The following is a 17,573-nucleotide window of genomic DNA, read 5'->3' as shown; positions in this document are numbered from 1 at the left end:
TAGCTCTCAGCTGAGTATGTAATGTTCGGTTACACCCGAATTTAACCTTCCTGACCTGTTTGTATTGTTTGAGCACATCTCTGTATGACTGCTTTAGTATTGTGGCACTCACGCGTTTAAGTTGAGAGTATTTTTCGATCAGTTCTGACAGGAAAACATCGGAAATATCATGTATGAATATTAAATACATGATGATCTCGATTTGCCCATGCTTTTTGGAATCATACTGTTTCGAGGAACAAGAGGTAGAGAGGGCATAAGGGACATCCAATTTTCTCTCTATTAACGTACTGATTAGTTTTTTCATAAACAGATTTTTTTATTTTTGTACACTCCCAATAGGGAATTGCTACACTGTGCCTTGTTCTTGTAGCGCCTATTGCACCTCTGTAACCGGCAACTGCTAAGCGCAACTATAAAACGTTACAGAATTTACCGCATCGTGTCCCATTAGCAGCGGTAATTCCCTCATTAGATTGACTAGTCGAGTCTGCTACCACAGTGGCCCAGAATGGGTGGTGGTGGGCAAATCTGTGCTGGTGCTGTTAAAGTTGTTGGTAATGGCGTTGCTCTCCTACATTTGCTTATGTTGTTAGCGCGTCACACCCAACTTAATTTCGATGAATTCACCTCCCCACTTAACGATGGCCTGGAATTTTGAACTGATATGGTAATGGCAATGGCAGTGCGAATGGCCAAGTGGTCGACGACGACGAAAAGGCTATTTAACGACTACGAAAAGGCTACTTAACAGTTAGTTATATGATGGGCTGTCGATGGGTCGCAACTGAGAACGAATGACAGGCAAGGTTTTAACTCAGATGCGTTTGCATTTCAGTTCCCAGTTTGTGCATTCGCCTACCACTGCTGCCACTATCGACTTACCGTTAATTCACGCCTCTTTGTCTGCAGTGTTGCTGCCTCATTATGTTGCAACATGTATCGACACATACATATTTAGGTTGTACATGAGCTGCTTATAATGGATTCTGTTGTACGTTTGTTTGGCAGAACGTATCAAGCCCAAAGGCCTTTCGGGTCGTTTTATTGTTGTTTGCCCATTGATGGACTACAGATGGACAGTTTGGATTGCGTAATTTATTGTTTGCCTACGCTTGATGAAGTGGTGTCGGTGTGCATTATTGACATGGTCATTGGGGCCTTTAATAATAAGCATACGAGGCAAAAACAAAAAACTACTTTAAACCTAGCAGTGGCAGCAATAGCAATTTGAGCTACGTATTCTAGGAATCACTTAAAGCCGAATGAGGCAGCAGCATGCGGAATTTGCGCCCCTAAGGTTGTGGCAAATAAATTGAAATGTGGATTTAAAATAGCGTCCAAAGAGAGCCGTACTGACGTAGTGGGTGGCGGATGCAGCACCCAGCAGCCGTTCAACCACATGCAGTTAGTGAAGCCAATGAGATCAACAAGCCGTACATGCAACTGAAATAAATTTGGACTAACATTCGGTGCGCACACGCACACATACACACACGCATAAATGGCGGTGCATGCAGAATGTTTTTAGATGGGCTTAGGCTTGACTGCTGCATGTCAATCCTCTTTTGGGGAGTTTTAGAGATTGATGGTTGGAGTTTTTGCTTACATAAATCGCTGCAAATACCACAAATGCCACTGCTTTGGGTGCAACATCTCAGTTGCAACGCATCATTGTAAATTTACTTACACATATCCAGCATTATTGTTGCACTGCATGTTAGATATCCGTGAGAATAGGTGTGTGTGTGTTTATATACAGTGGGCGCTGTTGTGGGAATTGTTATACGCTTCTGCATGCGCGCCAGTCCTCTGGTAGCTACTGCAGCTGCTGCTCGTGCTTGCCACACCATACTCGTAAATGTTGCAAGTAAGTATCTGGCTTTAAATGGTAAATTATCGTTTAATTAGCTACGCAATCTACATATACAAGGTGGTGTGGAAATGAAAATGTGAGGTACATATGTGTGTAGGGTGTGTAGGAAATGCTTGACTCAATGCCAATGATTTTCAATGAAGGAGAAACGATGTACGTGTTTGTTAGCCTTTCTTTTTAAAACTCGTGCAGAGGTGTACAGCAGTTCTCGTTTAGTTCAATAACTGCTCCCAGATCGCTCATCGGAACCTCAGCAATGAGATAGGAGAATTGTTCACCAAGAAAAACATCTTACTTACTTACTTAATTAGCGCTTAATCGTTAAAACGGTTATGGCCGTCCAACAAGGCGCGCCAGTCGCTCCTTCTCTCTGCCAACCGTCACCAATTGGTCACGCCAAGAGAGTTTAAATCGTTTTCCACCTGGTCCTTCCAACGGAGTGGGGGCGCCCTCTACCTCTGCTTCCATAGGCGGGTTCCAATAGAAACACTTTCTTGGTCGGAGCGTCATCTTTCATTCGCATAATATGGCCTAGCCAGCACAGCCGCTGTGTTTTAATTCGCTGGACAATATTGATGTCTGCGTACAGCTCGTACAGCCCATCGTTAAATCTTCGTCTGTGCTCGCCATTGGTAAAGCGTAGAGATCCATAAATCTTTCGAAGAACTTTTCTCTCGAACACTCCCGGAGCCGTTTCATCTGATGTTGTCATGGTCCATGCTTCAGCACCATATAACAGGACGGGAACGATAAGTGACTTGAAGAGTATGATTTTCGTTTGCCGAGAGAGGACTTTACTTTTCAATTGCCTACTTAGTCCAAAGAAAAAATCTAGCTGCGTGCCATGGGACGAAATGCAAAATACTTAAGGGCAGAGCTACCTGGAACTAAGAACGATATATCCTTGAAAGATTAATGACTTTGTTCGTGGAATATCCTAGCTTGTGCGGCATGCTTTTTAAACAATTTTTCTGATAAATAAAGTCTTGTTCCCGCGGAAGAGGAACATTCTGTGATCTTCTCAACTACACAACGCAGCTAGTCTTTATACATATGCCTAAATCTGGCTTGACTTTCCTTTTTAGTATTGTAGCGGAAAACATTCCAGGCAACTGTATCGTAGATCAGTTAACTCCAGAAAATACATACGACTTGACCGTGCCTGTCAAAATTTCGCTGACTTAACTTTACCTAGGATTATTCAAATGCGATATTTTTGATGAACAATATCATGAATTTAATGAATTTTTTTTCTACAAGGAAAGGCTTTCAAAAAAAGGCTTTTAACTCTATAGCTTCACGACCAGTGAGCTTAGCTGGGCATTGAGATAAATCCTAACTCTTTACTCTTAAGACGACACAGACTAGGGGACAAACACATTTAGGCAGATCAGATAATTCTGTACACACAAATATTTATGTTCCTGTGATTTCGTCACAGCGCCTGAAGTACCACACTAAGTCGCAGCCGTGACTGGCCGGCTCTGGTAGCATCTGGGTCTCGACGCCCTTACAAATAACAGAAATTCCACACCCAATTTCAAAATCAAAGATCTCTATTGTCACATAAACAGTTAGCTGCTGTGATTTGTGCTTCAACTAAAAGTACAATTAAATGTAAGGCGCGATAAACTCCGATAAGAGTTTTCAGGCCGAGTGTCGCTTCCAATTTGCGTCATGCTCCCTTTGATTTTTTCTACAAATTGGCGGGGCGGGACCTACATGTTTTACACTGAGAAGCTTTTCATAGCAGAAATGCACTCGGAGTGCAAAATCACTGCCGAGGGGCGACCCCGCTAAGAAAAACTTTATTCTAATTGAAAAAAAACTTGTCTCTAAAATTTTGATGTTGCTCTGCCCGGGGCGTGAACCCAGGACCTTCGGTGTGGTAGGCGGAGCACGCTATCACCACACCACGGCGACCGCCTAAGTAGCTTGTAGCTGTCGCATTACACTGCTGCATAAGCGATATTCAGCAGCGGATAGCAACTGCTAGCAAGAACATTAGCATTAATGTCCTTTTAACAGTTTCCTGCGACGTCTAGCATGAGATAGCGGCGCAACACATAACTCAGCGAGCGATTGATTCATGATGTCGCAGGTAATATTTTTGCAATGAGTAGAGCGGTGATTCATATGATTGCAAAGGTTGATTTCGAACTGAGGTTCAGATCTAATTGGTAGTCTATCACTATTAATTCACAGGCACGGATAATTTTTGCTGATACAACGAAGAGCCAGTTACATTCCACCAAGGATTAAATCTTATTGGGTGCCTCTCGCTGCTACAGAGAAGACCCTTTCCCAATTCACCAAAAATAAGATATTATTGTGTGCCTATTATTATTCAGTCGCAGTAACGGATAATGATCGCTGCGATAAAGGAGACCTAGTGACAGATCATGCAATTTCTCACCTCAACTTTTCTACCTACGTATAGCCGGCATTGTGAGATGAGATGCTCGTTGTTCAATTTTCTGTTACATCTATATCTAAGATGTGTCGGTCTTAGTAAACATTCTTCTGGACGGTGTGTAGTTACACTCCGTTTATTTGTGAAACCAAAAGCCAGAATTTCCTACTTGCCATCAACTAACAAAACACCGATCCAATTAAGCAACGCTGACTGTTTTCGCAAATATTTAGCTGAGTGTGTCTCTGATGGTTTCTTGTTGCATTTGTGACAAAACATTTGTAATTTATTGCGTAAAACACGACAATCTAACGAGACTGACAAGAAGGAGTCGATCGAATACTCGTAGGAGAAAATATATACGTACCGCTATAGAAGAAATTTTTTTAGCATTGACTAAAGGCGATGACGCTTAAGATTTCTACGAATTTTGCTAACATATACTTACTCAATGGATCTCTAATAGGCATTCGGTGCTAAACTCATACCACGCGCTGTGGCAGGTATTAGAAGCGAGTTGCACGCATCAAACAGCACTTTTTACCTCCCCAACTGCTGCCAACTGCTGTTTAGAAGATTTGCAACACGTGCCCCCGCGCGTGCCAGATGTGGTTTTGTGGGATCTTCAATGTTGCGCAGCAAATAACAGAATATAGCTCTGCTGTGTTATACAAGTTTCGGTTGTAACTAATGCTGAGATTCGTGGTGTCCAGCACCGCAATAGCTCATTGTCTCTACGGGTTCAAGAGGTCAAACGTTTGTACGCAAGTTTAGTCAATTCAAAGCTATGGTGACTTAGCCAATCGATCGCTGATTCAATCGTCGCTAGCCAAAACAAAGTAAACTAGCAACTGTAATAAGTTACAATGTGAATTGTAAGCGAGTAACAAAGCATATAGAAACGTTTAGCATTCTGACGCCTCAAAAGAACGAATTATTGCTGCCACTTGTACTGGCTGTTCCTCATTACAGTGGTGATTGCTGTTGTTGTGTTGTTGCAGGTACACCCTTGTTTGTGGCATGTTTCAGTTGGGATGCTGCTGCGCGATTTGACATCCTGCTGCGCCTTAGCAATGAGTTTTTCTGAATTCGTTTAACAGTTGGCTGCTTTGGTGTAACTTTTATTTATTTGCTAAACATTTTTTTTTGATAGTTTGTATGGATGATGCAAAATACGCTTTATATGAATGTGTATACATCTGACAGTGACTTGGGTTAGTGGAAGCTCATAGTACATTTCATTCGTGGTATCCTTTTGTGGCGTCGGTGGTCAGTCAAGTCAGTTGGACATTCTAGCAAACACAATTATGGCTGAAAAATGATTGATGAAGCTTTCAGATTTACCATGACGAGCAATTGGACAATTATTTACGTTTATTAGAATACGTTGGCAGTGAGTTGAATTGAAATTGATCATCGAATTGCCACTCACATTTTCTTGGGAAAACCTTACTAGTGGAAGCTTTAATTCTTGGGAAGTAGAAAGGTTGCGCTTGTGGTAAGCAAACCAGTTCTTAGCTAACAGTATATTGGATAAATGACAATAACCATTTGTAAGATCAGCTGGGCTGGGGAGAAAATGATTTCCATTTATTTAGTCTCATGTGGAAACAATACTTGCTCGTTTAAGTTCTGGTTCTGCCTGAGCTTCTACAGAGATTTTGGAGCCACAATAGAGTCGGTGGGGATATGGCAGAACTTACGTTACACATGTATAACGATGATTCGAAATACACCGAAGGGGTTGTGTGCTGTTTACTGTGTCGATCCAGAAATAAGACGATCCCATGTGATGCCAGATCAATGTAGTGTCTTTCAGGCGCAAATTGTAGCCGTGAAGAATGCGGAAAAAAACGTGCTTAAGCTGAAGCTGATGGTGAGAGCACACGCGCTGCCTGGACAATCCATACTGTCTTAGCTATAAGGAGTAAGATAGGGTTGAATCATCTAGTTTCTTTAAGCTCAGCTGTCCAGTTTTTGCAAGATGAAAGCAAAAATACATCGGTTGAGTTGTAACCGAATTCTGCAAGGTTTTTTTTAAGATTGAGTGTACGACCCATCTGCGATTTGTATATAATCTGAAGGCAGTGCTTCCTTTAGACAAAGTCGCAAACTTTTTTGGTGAATCTTACCTTTTAGGTATTTCAGATTTCACTTTCCCTTTTATAATTCAGAGTGAATAACACGTTTAGCGAAAACGTTTTCTTAAAGCTTTCTTTCTGATTTCGGCCACTTCAGTAATCTAGCCAGCTTTGAATTTTTTCCAGACAAAACAGATTATTATGTGCGGAAAGCTTTCTCCTGTGCTTTAAACAATCCCCTGGGAGATGGTTACAATTGGGCAGTGGACTAAACTGATTCATGGTCCAGACAAAGTTGGAGTGGAAGGTTCTGTCAGGACGTCGATATAAGCTCCAAGTTCAAGCTGTATAATCATGGTAGAAGCATTGAATGAGATGCTATTTAGTGCAACTGCGATTATAGAATTTAACGTTTACTGTGATAGCCAAGCAACTAAACTGTGGGAGACCTCCAATTAGTTGGAAGAGGCAGGGATAATTGAATCCCCTTCGGGCTCTCAATTGTCGTCAGTTATCGCAAAACAAGGATAGTTGGAGTGACTTGTTACGAAACGGCCAAAATGTCTTAGGCGGTTAAGCAATAATTAATGATGATGATGATTAAATGGCGATGGTTTCAAAAATGGTCTGGGAGTGCCTGGCCGCTAAACTATTTTGAAATTTGGGTCATTTATGGCATTATCCCGTTCTGTGTTGAAGCACTCTACAAATTGCCCTTGAATCAGGTAATTATTCAATATACGTACAGTACCCATGAGGGAAAACGAAATTACATTCTGGACGGAATTAGGTGCGGTTTATATGCTGAAAATTTTATGTTCACTAGGACCATCTGTCAACGTTGTTTGGGATTTTGTGTCACTCTCCAAAGAGAGCCCAAGTTGTACCACTTAAATACTTGGAAGTCTGTCCTGCAGATGCATGGAATAGATAAGGACGCGAAATCATCAACTTGGCTTGACTCTCCAACTTTAGCCAGGACTAAGCGAAATATTTCTATCTCGGTTCCCTTTGGCCCCTGGAAACTATATTGATACGCAAATATACTCTATCTAAGTATTTAAGTATCTTAAGCTTAGGTCAATGTTGTCTTTTATGAATTCACAATGGATATTCATTCTGTCAAAAAAAGCTTCTTGTGCTGGAATAGCTGGTACTTTACCTAACTTAAGCCTCCAGATATCTTTCCTTATGAACTCTTCAAAAAAACATATCATCTAGTAGATTAGTTGTTTATCACGTGAACGATTTGAAAAAAGACGGCTTGAATGAATCTTTGTGATTGTGTTAAGGACAAAATAGACCCAGATCACGCAATTTGTTTGGTGTGTCTGGATTGTGTTCTATAGCAATACATCTTACCGAGGTTTGGATTATAAGCTGAGCCTTTGAGAGAGAAATATTAATCACCTTGGACAAGAAATTTGATACTTAAAAAATGTGTAGGCTTGGTAAAAATACCGCTGGAAGCCCTTTTAACTTTTAAGCTTGAATGAAATATAACTTCGATGTCCTGTCTAGACTTGGTCTGCACTTTGTATTGGGAAATTCGGAGACTTATATTGACATCTCCTGTATTATTAGTTGTACCTTAAAACATTCTATTGCCCCGGCTCGCGTAAATCCTTCACTGTTCCGTCAAACTAAAAACCATTCTATCCGGGGCCTACTTTTGTTTCTATGAATTGTTGTGAAAACTGTTCAATACCTTCAGTACCCAATAATTTGTCGATATTTTTGTTTGACGGTCTGAGTTTGAGGACATCTTTGCAAGAAAATGTATGCAGAGTATGGTGAAGGTCCTTTGAAAATCCATCCTGGAATTAAAGTTTATGTTTAGTTAATGCATACCCTTAAATAATTCAACTGCATTCTGGAAATTGTATCTAGAGATTTCAACAATCGCAAACCTCAAGATATTTTTAAATGTATAATTGGGTAGACATCTTTCAATCGATTTCATTAGATACGAAATTTCTTCTGCTTGATAGCAACTCTGTGAATAAGCGTATCCAGATCTTGTATACGAAAGGCTATTGCACTCTACGCGCTCATTTCTCAGCCGGAAAAGGAGGTGGATGCGATTTCTTTTAGTGTATTTATTATAGTTATTGCTGTTATTGAGTTCGTGCTTGGCTGGGTATTGGCACAGCTTTTCGTGCGCTGATATCACGAACGCTGCGCCTTGGTCGAAGTCAATGCAATTGCGCTGGGTGAGTTTTGAATGTTGTAACGTAAATTGGCCTTTTGTCTACTTCGGACGGCAACAAAGTCAATTGAAGCTATGACCATATGAAATGCCTACAACGGCAAATTTCAAATGGTTACATTGTCAACGGTATTGTATTGTAATGATGATCATTCAGCCTTCCAGAAATTGTCATAAAGTCAGCTTTTTTTCTCAAGTGGCCATGAGGCCAATTGTTTTGTTCCACATCTCCACGTATCAAAATAATAGTAGATGTTAAATAACAGTTACGTTGCCTATATTTTGGTCCCATTCTTGTAAAACATCAGAAAAAACTGGCCCAATGAGGTAAGACGACATTATTCAACTAAAATATTAGACAAAATTCGGAATACAAAATTATGCGATTTTTTATTCAAAATTTTTGCCCGAGGCGCTTATTTCTTTATATTCCGGTCCTGTTTTAATAACTTGCGAAGCTATTTTTTCTAATTTTGGTTTCATTAAAGTGCGGAATCGGGTAAAAACCGAAGCCGATGAAGATTCCTTTTAAAAAAAGTAATCCCGCAGATATTTTTAGCTTCTGCACTGATCTTAAATTGCTGTATATGGTTATGGTCTTTCTACCAAAGTGGTCATAAGATCAAACGGAAACTTGTTATATGGCCTTAATGTCAATTAGTATTATGACCATTTTAGGTGTGTGTAACATCAATTGACCATTTGGCCGTTTATTTATGTTACCCAACCAATCAAAATATCTACGACACTGAAGCAAATAATTTTTGGTACAGTCCTTTCCCATTGGTCATTGTCACCACAGTGTTGCGAATTTATCAGTGCCAGTGGTCTCCCTCAATATCAGCGCAATATGCAACGTCGCGTAGTGTTACACCGGACTAACTCTTGCTTTAGCTTAAACATCTTTCAACTTCTTTCATGGTCACTGTAGCGCTGTAAATCAGATGTGAAATGTGAAGAGCAACCGTGCAACATCTCCCGCACAGCAGCACATTGTATACACAGACACACACCTACACTCACAAACTACACATACATTCGCTGAATATATAATTGCAACTCATATTCCGCGCCAGTTGCAGACAAAATCAAGCCAATCTGCTGATAGTGCTGGTAGTTGCGGTAGGAGTTGCTGCCTAGCCGGCAGCAATAAATTAATGCAGTCTTTGGCGTTTTCGCATCCACATGAGCGGGTGGCTGTTGCGGTAGCCGTATGGAGGACGATGCGTCGCCGCTGTTGATGACGTTGCGAAAAAAAGTGGGAGGATGCAGTGAAGAGATTTTTTTCTGCTTTGTTGCGCTCACGTACGCTTTGCTTTTAGCCAAAGGCATTTTAGGGCCACTTTAAGGGTGCACACCACAGATTGTTGCAGCCTTCGTGGATGAAAAGAGAAATATGTACAACAACAGCGGTATTTAAGCCACTTTACTGCAGCTGTGCAACAACAAAGTGCAGCACAGAAAAACTTTGAAAATAAGAATGAAACAGTAAAAAAAAATTTGGTAAGTGGGCGGGCTCGAAAGCATAAACAAAAAATCACACAAACAGGAAAATGAAAAAAAAAAAAAAAATATCCATCACAAATGCGGCGTAAGTGCAGTCGCCGCAGGCTAAATTGGGCTCGATTAAGGCCAGCCGCACCGAAATTGTAGCAGAATCCGTGTGTGCGTGAACGGTGAGGTGCACAGTTGAGCGAGACGTGGCATAGCACGTAGAAGCCTCCTGTATATGTTCATCAATGAAATGTTGAACGGAGATGTGAAAATTTAACTACGTTTCACTGCTCTTATTATTCATGCTTTAATTTTGTTGTCGTATTTTATGTTGTACATTTGTATATAAATAATTTTTTTTTTTGTTAAGTAGTCATTGCTGCTGTGTTGCGTTGGAAATAATTTACTGCAGAGCATGGGCGTATACATTTGGGGTAGGAGAGGAAGATGTTCCATAAAGGGATTTTAGCCAGGCAGGTATACAGAGGAAATGAAAAGGACCCACAGTGTTCTCAGACCAATTGAGTTCATGCACCGGTGCATACGATAATTTTCCAAAATTTCCAGTTAGTATGTTTGGCGTCGACTTTTATAGTCTGCACGAGTGACACTAGAAGTTTCTACATGACTCCCGATCATTCGCACGGCGCATTATAGAACATTTTCAATAGTTAGAACAGACAGAAAGAGATCAAAGACTTGGCACCTGTTTGCATGTTTGAGAATATGAAGGCTGGATACTTCTAAAGGTGAATTTTCATTCATACATGAGCCATGACCCTAGGCAAGGATTCAAAAGGATTTTTGATAATCCCAATAGCTATTTGGTAATAGTAGTATGTTTTTATTTTTCTTCTTTTGTAGCCGATGTTGATGGTCCATAGCCAGATTTTGATCGAATACGTTCCGGAAAATAGCTATAATGATTTGATGTGGCCACGCTGAATCTTCTAGACCATCCAACCTCCTCTTTCCGTGAGGAAATTGGGGTCGCCAGAGCCTCACCTGCTAAATAGGTAGGGTGTGCCATGGGTAGGTAAGGCTATTAGGTTGAAGATACTTTAACCGCTTAGATCCCCTGAAAAATCCTTGATGCGTCTCTACATTTTAAGATGGCTATTTTAACTTACCGACCAGTTTTACTTCCCGAGATGGCCTGGTGCAGGGAAACCTCTGTTCTAAATACAGCTGAATATGGGATAAAGTTAGATGAAGGGAGTTTGTAGTTCTTCAATTCCAAGTCACATAGTGAAGAGCACTGGAATCTCCGTTTCATAATTTATGTGGCTACACAGGGTCATCATTTTCAGTGCTATCAGGATGGCGCCTTATGAAAGCCCGTGAGCATCCCACATGGGAGAATATCACAAAACATATCACACTGGAGCAAAGACTGGCTACGCCACTGAGATATAACCAGGAGCAGCCAAATAAGCGCTATTTATATATAATCGCTGCATATGTTTGGCCGCCGCGCGAGCCAAAAGCCAGCAGTCGGTGGCAGGTATCCTTTTGGCGGACAGCTTCTGCCACAGCAGCTAATTGCATTTGGCGGGCGGTTGTGCTGGCGGTAGTGATGGTGGCAATAGCGATCTCAGATGCGTTCATTCTGATATCGCAGCAATAATGAAGTTAATAATCAGTTTAACATTCAACAACAAAAACAACAACAACTTCAATAAAAGCGTATGAATATTTGCTAATAACAATCTTTTGCGTTGCTATCGTTGGTGTTGTTGCGCCGATGTTATTGCTGTTATATGAACCTTCTCGGTGCAATACCCGTCTGATCAACGAGCCTATGCACTCGTTTTTCGGGGCGTGTAGCAATTTTCTATTTCCGTTTTATGTTATTTTACTCAATCGAAAATAATGCGAGTTGCTGGCGTAAGAATTTCTGTTTTTTTTTTGTTTTTTTGTTTTTGTGCTCCTCACAGCGTTGCGACAAAGCGCGTACTCGGTAATTATTCCAACCTTCGTAAATAATAATAATTTTGTAGTCAATCCTCTTCTAACAAATGATTATCCCTACTATTTGTTGTTGTTGACGCGAGAGCAAAACTCGAAAACCTGAAAGCGACTTAATCGTTTTAACCCCCGTTGGCTAAGCACTTTTATGCAAATAGCTACGCATACAAACATAGACAACGAAAAAATACAGCAATAAAATAATGTTGAATATATATTTTATGTACTAATGTAAACATTCGGTAATGAAGAGTGAGCGCCCCATTGCCCAGTGGCAATTTGAATTCTGAAAATCTCTTAAATTGATATTTAGCCGCAAAACTTTCTTGGAAATTAAAACAAGCATCAACAATGCAATAACAACAACAATAATCATCAGCGATCCCTTTGTCCGTCTCATAACAACATTTTAATAACAGCAGCAGCAAGCCATGATAGCTTAGCCACTCTCAACTGTCTACATTGCGAAAGCCAAGAAGATTGTGTGGGCGTTTAAGCTTGAAAATTATCTTAGCCATTTGGTGCGCTTGAGTTGCCCTTCAGCTAGAAAGTCAAACGTTTCAGTCCGTTACCCACATTATGATTGTGTGGCTCTTGGACTCCTTCACTGACACGTCGTTGACTACACCTACCCATTCTTCAAATATATTAAACTCTTCTTCATTAATATTTGAGTGCGCACATTAGGGTGGAAGAATTTCCGAAGATACGTTTTCTTAGAATTTCGCAGTACTATAATATATTTTAGGTAAAAAACAACGGGCTGTATCTTTAATACTTCTAGACCTTTAATGTACTTCAATCCTTGTAAAAAATGCAATTGGTCTAGGATGAATCCGGAATGAGTCGCTTCTGTGCTCTTTAAGCATTACGCTTGGCTGATGATATCTGTTCTGTAGCTGAGCAGTCTCAGAACTCGACGCTTGACAAACCGCTGCCCATCAAAGACTCGGTAAAAAAAAAAAAAACATTTATGATATAGATAGATATGTAAATCGATCATATGAACTGGATTAACCTGGTTTCATTGGGCCACTTGAGGGCAGCACGCTCCCACAACGTGGGAGTGTGCGGCTATAGCCAGTTTTGATCTGTTTATATGGGTTGGAGTGATCCCTTTTAATCGAGCATGTCTTATGGGGAGATCAGTTGTACATGTTTATGCTCGGACTGGTCGTCTTTACGCCCATAAAGGTGGTATCGGACAGGTCCTCTTTGTACGCGTACGAGTAGTGTCGGACAGATCCTCGTTCTGCCTCTACGGATAATGTCAGAAAGGTCGTCTTTGTTCGCCTATGTATACTCTCAGACAAGTCGTCTTTCTACCTGCAAGGAAACTCTTACCGATTTTGTAATTTTGCAAACTTTAAAATGTAAGGCGCGATAACTTTCGAAGAGATTTTAGGCTAAGCTTCTCTTCTTATTTAGCGTCGTCCTCCTATTTTAATTTTTCCTACAAATTAGTTAGATGGGACCTCCATGTTTTATGCTGACTCCGAACGGCATCTGCAAGGGCGAAGGGTTTTCACTGAGAAGCTTTTCGTCGAAGAAATACACCAGGAGCGCTTGTGAAATCACTGCGTAGGGGCAACCCCGTTTAGATAAACTTTCTTCTAATTGAAAAAACTTGTTTCTAATATTTTATGTTGTTTTGCCCTCGACGTGAGCCCAGGATCTTCAGTGTGGTAGGCGGTGCACGCTTAACTGCACCACGGCGGTGGAAAAATAAAACAAAAACCAATTCCAGATAATGAAACTAGTCCCTTGTCCCTTGTACTTGTATTTTAGGCTCCGTATGGGCTCCACGTTTTGTATTAAATAATCGGCTTTCAGTCACATTTAGTCTCTTTATTTCAATTATTCCCGTTTTTTATTGTTTCCTAAAATTTATTTTAAACTAACATATCCCAACTGTACCTAAAAGGGACTAGAGACGATTAATTATCCCCCATTGTAGACAAAAAAGATCAATCGCAGCCCATTTCGTTTACGGATCAGTCGCACGATTTTATGCAGAGTAGTAATTGGCAAATAATCAAGAAAACCATTTGGAAAATAAATTAAAAATTCATTGGCTCTAGGAGCGCTTTTGGCAGTAGCGCCATGTTTGACACACAAATTTGTTTCGTTGTTATAAAAGTCCAATAGTCGCGATTGCGCTGGTTTTATGGTTTCAATTTAAAAAATAGCGCTGCTCAGATATATCATAGGGCTTTTCAATAATACTTCCCTCAAACTTTGTTTTTAGAAATAATCTTTGACTTATTGAGACTTTCCTTAGCAGTCATCTTATTTAAATATTGTGTTTACTTCATTGCTTTGACTGGTCTCCGTCGAATAAGGCACTGAATAAGTACAACCCTAAAGCTCATGCAAAATTGTTTGAAGCCTTCAGCATTTAGCATTTTTTGTTTAATTCTTTGTAGCTCTGTTTGGGTTTTAATTTAAATTATTCATAGTTGCCTTCGGCTATGTGGGCGCCAAACTGATCTTAAGAGTTTGTTGTGGTAATGTGCTACAAAAATTTATATATATTCAAACTCGAAAATTAAAAAAATGGGGAGCTTAGCTTGACTAAACTTAAATATCACACGAAAGAGCTTAATGAGCACATTTGCATAAAAAACGTCAGAATCGCTGGGACTGTTTAAGGTTAAAATCGTATTTTATTTTGAATATTTTTCATTATGCACAACACATGCGTTTCACCTACATATGTATATGGTGGGAGAAAAATATTGAGAAAGACGAAGAGAGAAAGAGGCGAAAATATGTAGAAAATATATTTATTTGTGTAAAATAGGACAAAATTGGAACCATATTGGTTATATGATTCAAAATGTGGTCCTGTAATATCTTTGAAGCATATGGGTATCAAACCTAATGTACTAGCTGAATGTATAACGTACGTATATTTTTTTTGATGTGGTAACTGAGGGAGAGTCGGCTCGATTTTCTGGTTGATTTTTTGAAGCTTAACCATCGATTTTCCTAAAAATTTGGTTGCACGCGAAAAAAATCTTACAGAAATCGACTCGTGTAAAAGATACTTATAATTAAGAACAAGATTGGAAGAAGAAAAAGATTTCTTGGATGATTATCTTTTGATGATCCTGGACATTCTCTTCGATAGTGGGGTTCTGTACAAAAACTCATAGAAAAGAAGCACAAATTGGTAGATATACCAATATTAAGCTAAGAATCATTAGTGTGATCGATGACAATTGAGATCAGCCACATGAATAAATTTATCTATGAAGTTTAACGAGCAGTTCGTGATGTAATACAGGGACGATTATGCCGCATTCAACCAATAATACGCATTTTGTGCAGTGTAGAGTATCAACAAAACTACATATGTACATATGTCAAATAGCAGTGTACGACGCAACGACGACTTCGATTGTGGTTAAGCATTTTAGAGAGTGTTCTTCGAGCTTGGGGTGTCGACATAACCTTTCACCGTGCCGGTGGTGTCGTTCTCTACAGGAAAACGATATGGCTGATGAGCTGGAGCGGCGTGGATCGGCTCTGCATGTTCAGTGAAGGTGGCCTCGCCATTAACCTTTCTCAATGCTCGCGACACAAGCAATTGCAGTGATGTAGTTCAGTTAGAAGTCTGTAGTCCTCAGCCACAATAAATACTATCTACAGAAGCGAATAAAAAATGGAACTTAAAAATGTTCGTATGTTTCGTTTTTCAGACTTATATCAAAACCCTACACAGTCAAGTTCCATATAGCTACATAATGCTTTGATGGTACTACTCATTCTTTTGAGCCGGATAACATTGTGATAATAAGAAACTTGTAGAGTTCGTATCAGTGAAATCAAACAAAAAATTGCAGAGAATAGATTTGATTGAAAAAAGAACCAAATTTTGACGAAAGGAAAGAACGGAAAGCGAAGAACGGAAGGATTAGAAATCGAAACGATCAAAACCGAAGCCGGAACATAAACCGGACGGTAGAAATTTGTTTTCGGAATGCTGAAGGTTTGTTATGGACGAGTGTTATTCAGAACTTATCCACGAAATATCTGCTTGTTATACCTACATTTAAATTGAGGAAAATTTCAATTTAATGAGTAAGAATTTTCAATTTTTGTACACACCTTTTCATTGATTTGAGGGAACATTTTTCTTAAAGGTGTAGTTTTAAACAGAATAAAAAAAGGTTTAAAGTTTAAGAAATAATTATTATCGATGAGATATCGGTTCGTAGTCCAAAATATATCATTTTTTATCGAAACGTTACCTTTAAACAATTTATCGCTTTATTATCGAAAAGTTATCGATTTCGTATCGTAAATTTATCGATTTGTTATCAACAAGTAATCGATTTTTTATCAAACTGTTAACGATATGCTATGGCAAAGTAGTTGATAAATATCGAAAAGTGATCTATTATTCATTGAAAAGTTGTGGATGTGTTAGTAAAAAGTTATCGATTTTCTATCGGAGTATCACAGATTTTCTACCGGTGTGTTATTGATTCGTTATCGGCATACTATGAAACAGATATCGATAAGTGTCCAATATAAAATCGATGACACATCTGCAGCCAGTCGATAACAAGCCGATAAGAAACCTATGGTTCACGAGATGGTGGCGCTGGTACTTTAATGGAGCTCCTGACCGGAATTTACCAGATCTATGGCTGACAAAGAACCATCGACAAGTATAACACTCCCCAGAACCCTCGAGGAGTGTCTTTATTAAAACAGGAAGAGGAAAAAACGCTGATTAAATAAAAATCTCTCAGTATTGGTTGTTAGCAATAAAATGGCGAAATGATTTGTTTTTGGCAAAGTAACATCTGATGGGGTTTAACTTCAACCACTGGGCGCGCTCTAATTAATACTTCACGGCCACCGTGGTGTGATGGTAGCGTGCTCCGCCTACCACACCGTATGCCCTGGGTCCACCCCCGGGTAAAGCAACATCAAAAATTTAGAAATCAGGTTTTTCAATTAGAAGACAATTTTTCTAAGCGGGGTCGCCCTTCGGTAGTGCTTGGCAAGCGCTCTGGGTGTATTTCTGCCCTGAAAAGCTCTCAGTGAAAACTCATCTGCCTTGCAGATGCCGTTCGGAATCGGCATAAAACACGTAGGTCCCGTCCGGCCAATTTGTAGGGAAAATTAAGAGGAGCACGACGCAATTGGAAGAGAAGCTCGGCCTTAGATCTCTTCGGAGGTTATCGCGCCTTACATTTATTTATTTTTTTAGGCTTTGGTACTCAAGCCTAAATGGTCTACATAGTTCCCATTTATTTTTTTTTAAGCGTAGCGCCAGTCTTCATTGCCTTTGGCATAGTTGAATATTATTTAGCTCCCTTATTTTATTGGTGTATGTTCTGTAATTTATTATTTGCTTTGAATTAATATTTGTTTGACATGCAAGTCAACAAGTTACCATTTGAAAAGCAAATGCCACATGCAACTCCCTCAATGACCTATGAACTTAAGAAAAAAAGATTCGCATGCAGACAACTTTGTATTAAATAATGATTATGACAATGTGTTTGTGTGTTT

This window comes from Eurosta solidaginis, chromosome 5, assembly GCF_040869045.1.
Source record: "Eurosta solidaginis isolate ZX-2024a chromosome 5, ASM4086904v1, whole genome shotgun sequence".
NCBI classification, from domain to species: domain Eukaryota; kingdom Metazoa; phylum Arthropoda; class Insecta; order Diptera; family Tephritidae; genus Eurosta; species Eurosta solidaginis.
The sequence above is the reverse complement of the archived record's forward strand: the minus strand, read 5'-3'. Positions refer to the sequence as shown.